Source organism: Apodemus sylvaticus, chromosome 23 (genome assembly GCF_947179515.1).
Source record: "Apodemus sylvaticus chromosome 23, mApoSyl1.1, whole genome shotgun sequence".
Lineage (NCBI taxonomy): Eukaryota > Metazoa > Chordata > Mammalia > Rodentia > Muridae > Apodemus > Apodemus sylvaticus.
In genome coordinates, this window is record NC_067494.1 from 45,616,162 (window position 1) to 45,624,305 (window position 8,144).

The window sequence follows — 8,144 nt, forward strand, 5'->3', positions numbered from 1 at the left end:
CTGGACCAGCTCCTGTGTGGCTGTAAAGCAGACACTTGGGATGCAAGGACATTGATTGGATGCTGCAGGCCTGGTCCTGGCTATACTCAGGACAGTTGGGCTGTGAGTTCTTGATTGAGATCCTCAGTAGTTCTGATAATGAGCAGTTGAGGTTGTTCCTCCTGTTTGTGACTGGTAACCCACAATTGCTGGTTGGAGGATTTGGGGATTATTTCTTTCATTTTTCATTTTCATTTTTTTGTTTGTTTTTCAAGACAGGGTTTCTCTGTGTAGCCCTGGCTGTCCTGGAACTCACTCTGTAGACCAGGCTGGCCTCGAACTCAGAAATCCACCTGCCTCTGCCTCCCAAGTGCTAGGATTAAAGGCATGCGCCACCACTGCCCAGTGATATCAGAGTTTAAATCCTCCACCTCCAATGATTGTGCGGAAGACATTTGAATCAACAGAAAACCCAGATGACTTCTTACCATCCGTAATGACTTGTGTGAAATACCTTAAGTTGCCAGACAACTTGAGCATCGAGATAATGTGTGACAAACTCTGCTAGCAGCAAGAGGAGGCCAGCAGTTGTTTTATCTCTCCTGACCACAACAAGAAATCAGTGTCTGCCTGTTACAGCCAAAGGAAAAAAATCATGATTTCTTTTCTGTGTCACCTGAGTCAAGGAAACTTGTTCCTCCCTCTTGCAGATTATAATCCATAATATCCCTGTGGACTTAAGTGATTAGGGCCTAAAACACTGCTATGATGACTTTTCTTTAGCAAGTTCTTGTTTAAATTATCATATATTTGATGAATGAAGTTTTTTAAACATTAATTTACTTCTTATATGTAAGTATACTGTAGCTGTCTTCAGACACCAGAAGAGGGCATCAGATCTCTTTATGGATGGTTGTGAGCCACCGTGTGGACTTGAACTCAGGAACTCCTGAAGAGCAGTCGGCGCTCCTACCCACTGAGCCATCTCTCCAGCCCCATGAGTGAAGTTTTTAACTTACTTTGTTACCTGAGATTTCAAAGGGATGTTTTTATCAGGCTGGAACAATAAATGTTGCCGTGCAGTTTGTTTGCTTTTTTAAAAAAAAAAGGGGGGGGGGGGACAAAATTATATTCTTTATAGGAAAATATATGAAGCTGGAATAAAATAAGTCAGGCTCAACAAGATGGAGGTTATGTGCTGTCTCTTGTGTGCAGAATATATGTTTTTCTAAAGAGACATGAAAGGAGAACAGATACTATTTAAGAAGGAGGGGGAACCAGAGGATGTGGGAGGGAGACAAGAGAGGGAAATCGGGGACGTGAACGTGTTCCAAATTCACTTTATATATATATCACTAAAATTCACTATACATACACATCTCTGAGACCAGATGCGGCTGCCATTATCTGAATGAGAAGGTACAGGGAGGTATCGTCCTGGGACTTCCGCGCACGGATCAGGGGGTGGAAGCTACGCAGACACAGCCCGAAGCGGCTTTTTCTCCTGAGTCTTCAAAGGGTTCTGTTCACCTCAACCTCTTCAAAAGATTTCTCATCAGGATTCAGTCTTAACGCCACACGCGAAATAAACTTACATATTCTAAACAATGTGTCCTTAATGTGATTCATGTAACTTTTTTTAATAACCTATAGAAGAAATACTCCATCGGAAACACGGAGACAGGACATCTCCCAACCCAGAAGAACCAGATAAACATTTGTTGAACAAATGAAGTCCACGGGAGTAGCTGGTGACTCAGCAGTTGAGTTGGCGAACAGACGCAGATGGAGGAAGATCTGTCACCAAGCACACAACTCACCAAGAACAGACACTCACAGTTTAAAAGAAAAAACAAAAAACAAAACACCAAGGTTCTAGAAGCAGGATATGGAGACTGGTTGGTATCGACTGTCAGATGCACGGGATCTAGAACCGTTAAACAGGACAAACCTTGAGCATGCGTACAAGGAATTTTCTAGATTGGGTTCACTGGGTTGGAAAGACTTGCTCTAGATGTGGTTGATGCTATTCCAGGAGCTCGGGTGCTGGGCTAGATGGATAGAAGAGTGTGAGCGGAGCCTCAGTGGTCTCCGCTCTCCGCCCCTCCCCCACCGCTGTAGGGGTCACGTGACCCATCTACTTCCTGTTCTTACCACCAGGCCTTTCCTACTGTGAAGGGCTACAAAGCCTTCCTGGCGTAGGCTTACATTGCTTTTGCCAAGCATTTTTGCCGGGCATTTTATTTCAAACGTTGAAAACTGACCGACACAGAGGCCAGCCGTAAGGAGCCTGGACAACTCTTAACAATTGTTGGCCATCCTGGACTTGCTGGTTGCTGAAATCTTCACTAACAGAGTGGACTCAAGACTCTAGGGGCTACAGGAAACCTAATCCCAGAGATCTGAAACAATGTCCATTAACATTGACCCACCGCACAGAAGAAAGCCCCTAAGAGTCTCTCTGTAGAGATTTCAGAAGTCAGAGGCCACAGGCAATCTAAATGTGTCACACATTGCTTCCTCATACAATGGGGGGACCTTGAGAACACAGCCTTGTCATCCAGGAGCAGAATGTGAGAATGCTGTGCCTGACCCAAAGCACAGGATACATGGGCAGGGACCAGCCATTCGCACAGCCGTGGTTTCCTAAGGCTAGTGTGAAGTCCATTGGTAATTACAGCACCTCTGAGTAAACGGGAAAATATAGTCAGATCTCTGATCCAAATCCCTTCGTGTTTTTATTCAAATGGCTATTCTTCTTATAATGGCCTTATTTTACTGAACTGCATTTCTATGAAATACTGCAATAAAGTTGATGCTGGACATAAGTGTGGCTAAGCTTAGAAGAATATCAACTATGGCTCTCTAGGCCTAAGAACTTTTACTAAACAACGGGGCCTCATCCTTGGGTGGCCTACCAGGTCCCCTGAGCTCAGGGAACACACCCGGTGCTTTTCTCAAAGAGAGACGCCTGATCTTCTCCAAAACACTGTGTCCTGAGCCCCTAGTGAAGTATCTACTAAAGACGGGGAAATAAATAATTACTGAAGCATTTAATACATTCAAAATTAAAACAAAAGGAAAAGAGAAAATAGAAGTAAGCAGGGTGGGTGTGGTGGTGCATGCCTTTAATCCCAGAAGGCAGAAAAAAGTGGATCTCGGTGAATTTAAGGCCAGCCTGGTTTAAAAAGTGAGTCCAGGACAGCAGGGGCTCTGTTACACAGAGCAACCCTGTCTCAAAAACCAAATATATGTATATGTAGGAAAACTATACTATATATAGTAAAACTATATATACTATATATAATACTGTATATAGTAAAACTATAGAGAGAGTAAAAAAATAAAAATAAAGAGACAAATAGAATCAAACAACACACACAAACTTTCTGTAAACAACTAGGTTGACTGACCTACAAGTATGTGTAGGAAGATAAGTTGGGTGGAATGGGAAATGAGATTCTCTTAGAAAAGAAAAGAAAGACTGAGGAGAAGGCTGGTGTAGAGTGACGGGCTGGGGAGAGGGGTCGTCAGTTAAGACTCTGCCAGAGGACCTGTGTTCTACTGTAAGCACCCACATTGGGCAGTTCACAACTGTCTCTAACTCCAGTTCCAGATTATCCACTACCCTCTGGTACATAGTACACATAAACATATGCATACACACATGCATACACAGGCAAAGGAAGGAAGGAAGGAAGACAAGACAGACAGACAGACAGATCAATGGATCTTCAGAAGACTGACTCTACCCCCTCTTCATTACAGCACTGCAGATAGCAAAGGTACCAGAAACAGCCAGGCACAGAGATATACACCCTTAATCCAAGCTTTTAGGGCCAGACAATACTACACAGTGGACCCCTCCCTATTTAGAAACAAAAACAAAACAAACAGAATAAGCTGGAAACAAATGTTGCAGTGGGTTAGGCTGGTACCGATTGTATTCTATAGCTGTAACTGATTCCTTAAGGTGCTCTTGCCCGTGGCTAAGTTATGATCACAGAACTCAAGTGATCCTTTGTGAACCTCTCCCCTAGTAAACTGCTAAATAAAAGACTAGAGCCTTGTGATTGGTCAGTAAATGGAGTAAGGTGCGTCCAGAGGTTCAAGAGTATGTTGCAGATAGGAGGAGAGAGAGGACGGATGGGGAGGAGGGAGCCACAATGGGCCAGAACCGCATAGCCAGGAGGAACAGAAAGTAAGTGGTTTACAGCTGGGGATTGGTTAGAATGGCCCTAGACCTGCCCAATCTAGGCATTTAGCTTACTGACAAAATAGCTGGGTTGTACGTCTTTCATATGGGCTTATTAGTACCATTAACCTCAACAATAGGAAATGACTGAATTAAGTAGTGTGCCTACACCACAGAATACTACACAATCAGGTCAAAGAGTTCATTGGAACATACAAGCTAGAATAGTGAAATTCCTAGAAATGACTGTTGGTTGAGCCAAGATGCTGAAACTACAGATGGTGTTCCTTCCTAAAAGCCCCCAGAGAAGCTACCTGTAAATGACACAACTTCATATATATGCCTGTTCATGGATTCACACAGTAACTTCATATATGTGCATATCCACGGATATCACACAGTAACTTCATATCTATGCATGTTCATAGATATCACATAGTAACTTCATACATATGCATATCCACAGATATCACACAGTACCTTCATATCTGTTCATGTTCATGGATATCATACAGTAACTTCATATCTGTTCATGTTCATGGATATCACACAGTAACTTCATATTGTGTATTTGTATCAACACATCCAGAAAGGATATCACACAGTAACTTCATATATGTACATATTTGTATCAACACATCCAGAATGGATATGACACAGTAACTTCATATCTGTACATATTTGTATCAACACATCCAGAATGGATATCACACAGTAACTTTATATATGTGGATGCTCATGGATATCACACAGTAACTTCGTATCTGTGCATGTTCATGGAAATCACTCAGTAACTTCATATATGTGCATATTTGTATCAACACATCCAGAATGGATATCACACAGTAACTTTATATATGTGGATATTCATGGATATCACACAGTAACTTCATATGTGTGTATGTTCATGGATATCACACAGTAACTTCATATATGTGCATGTCCATAGACATCACACAGTAATTTCATATATGTGCATGTTCACAGATACCACACAGTAACTTCATATATGTGTATGTTCATGGATATCACATAGTAACTTCATACATATGCATATTCATGGATATCACACAGTAACTTCATATGTGTGCATGTTTATGAATATCACACAATAATTTCATATATGTGCATACCCATAGACATCATATAGGAACTTCATATATGTGCATGTCCATAGATATCACATGGTAATTTCATATATGTTCATGTTCATGGATATCACACAGTAACTTCATGTATGTATATGTTCATGGATATCAGTATCCCTTCTCTCTCTAAACCCCTTCTTCTCCACAGCACTAGTAAATTCAGACAAGACTCATGTGCTAAGGGTTACCTCATCTATGAATGTCTATGCCTATGTGTCTATATCCACAACTTAGTAATATGGTATCTGACATTTTACACTAATGAGAATATTGAAGGCCAGCAAGATGTCTCAGCAGGTCACAGTCCTTGCTGTGCAAGCCTCACTCCCTGAGTTCAGACCTCAGAACCCAGGGTAGAGAGAACCAATCCCTGAGAGTTGCTCTGATGTGTACACGTGCACCATGGTACAAACACACCAACGCTTGAGCACACTTACGCTTTATGTGTATGTCCATATACATGATAATAAATAATTTAAAATATTTGTATCAACACATCCAGAAACTCTATATATCTTTATAAAGAAAAAAATTATAGAGGCAAATCATTTTAAGCCTCTGTCACTTGGTTTTGTCTGATGGTTGCTCCTATCCCTGTCACCTTGAAGAGATGTGCAAGAACAGATGTTTCTCATAGGTGTGCCATCTGTCCAGACATCCTGATGTCACAGCCTCCAGCACCAGCTGGCAGCCTGACCCTGTACAACTGTCCCCAAACCCTTATCTATGCCAGGAGTCCTCCTGGAAAAATCACAGAGAACCAACTACACCCAAGAAAACGTCCTTTGCAGCCAGTAACTGAACTACGCTCATTCTGATTAGCCCTCAATTCCTGGGAGTAGAAGAGCCTCGGCAATGAGGGTGTCATGAGACGCCTAGCCCTAAGCAGCCATGTCAACTAGAAATCTTATTCATGAGAGCTGCCAAGTCTTCACCTGGGAGCATCCCCCGAGCTGAGCCGGGTACTCTGGGCTTTCACTATTCAAGAATTCTTCAAAAATGGCGGAGGAAACGACTCAGTCAGTAAAGTGTTTGCCTTTCAAACATGGAGTCTTGAGTTCAATCCCCAGGTCCCATGTGGACAGATAATAAATAAATAAATAAATAAATAAATAAATAAATAAGCAAGCAAGCAAGCAGGGCCTAGTGGGACCTGTTCCTGAGGAGACTGCTTGTCCTTCAGAATAAAGACCTGTGCTATGGTGTCCTTAGGTCACTTCTGGTCTCTAGGACCAAGGCTCCAATGTGCACACCACAACTTCACAAACGGGTTGGCCCGAATAGACGTGGAAATGAAACATATTAAAACACATGCCGTGAGAAATCATCTAGGCACACGGAGACATCCTGGCAGCCGCTGGCCAACTTCCAGGCCAAGCGTGAAGTGTAACTGGGGAAATCCACCCAAACCATTTCCCACTGGAAACAGGCCTGCCCACTTACACATCTGCTCTTGGAAAGTTCCAGAGAGGCTCTGGTGCGGTTTTTCCACTGAGCAGTGACTACTGGAGGCTGGGTCTGGTGTTCTGGGCCAGTTTCCTGTTCCCCCTCACAATGCGGGTGCACAATCTTAGCACTGACTTTTTCTCTGCCTGACGCTGCCCACCGCGCCTGCAGAGCACGCCCTGTGGGTTCCTGCTTGCTCCTGAACCTTCTGGCTAATGTTCATCCCCCTTTGCCTTCTAGACCTGCCCATCTACCCATGGTACCCATCCCTGAAGTGAACACAGCTACACATATGTATGGGATATATGTGGTATTGACTAACAACACACACACTTCAAGTCTGCCATTCAACAGACTGGGGGATAAAGGTCATTTTCACTCAACATTAAAATGCCAACTGACCATTTCTCCATGAAATATACGTAAAAGATTTAAATGGTTTCCTCTAGAAAACATAACCCCAGGGCTGGTGAGATGGCTCAGCGTTTAAGAGCACTGGCTGCTCTTCCAGGGGTCCTGGGTTCAATTCCCAGCAACCACATGATGGCTCACAACCATCTACATGGGAGAATCTGATGCCCCCTTGTGGCATGCAGATGTATATGCAGCAGAGCATTCATTAAAAAATAAATAAACACAACCCCAAAGACTTGTGGGTTACCTCGGAGTGTCTTCCACTTCCTGCTGTAGATCAGGGAGAACACACATGGAGATAGCGGGGAGCCTGGACTCTTAGCTCAGTCTGGGGAATGCATCTAAATCTGATCCCAGGCAGCTGTCTAATTAAGACAAGCTACTTAAGTTCTTCTTGATGCAATTTTCTTGTAAGAGGGATAGTAATGTCACCACTCCTCAGATTGTTGTGAGAATTAAATGTGCTAACCCCAAGACGGTGCTCTGACTGACAGTCGGCCAGTTGGCTGGTGGGGGCTAGGAACAGAGTTGACTGGGCCTGCAAAGGGGGTGTTGATGAGAGGCTTTTGGAAGCAGTAGAAATCACTAATGCTCCAGCCGCATGATCTCTCCACCCAAACCAAACCCGCCCGACCCTTTTTCAGGGCTCTAAGCTGACATGTTTCCTCATGGCGTCTGTCAGCTGAATACATAAGACACAGCTCCCACAGTCTCTCCTCTTCCTCCATATGAGCCCCACACATTGCCTCCCCTGAGCACCCTAGGCAGGAACCCTGTGATCCTCACCATGATAAACGTACCATGCCCTGTGCTGGGTACATGTGACTTGGGAAGAGACTCTGCCCCTTGTACACCCTTCGCCCTTCACAGCGAGAGTGGTTCTGTTTCTCTCATAGAAACCGGGGTGCATTTCCTACCGGCCCATTCATTAAATGTTCCAGCTAGGCAGATTAGGGATCCGC

The 8,144-nt window shown here is 43.6% G+C and overlaps 1 pseudogene; it reads left to right on the top strand.

Moving 5' to 3' along the window:
• LOC127673734 (E3 ubiquitin-protein ligase TRIP12-like) overlaps positions 1-585 on the top strand; it is a 5,214-nt pseudogene extending 4,629 nt beyond the window's left edge.
• Positions 586-8,144: the final 7,559 nt, after the last annotated feature.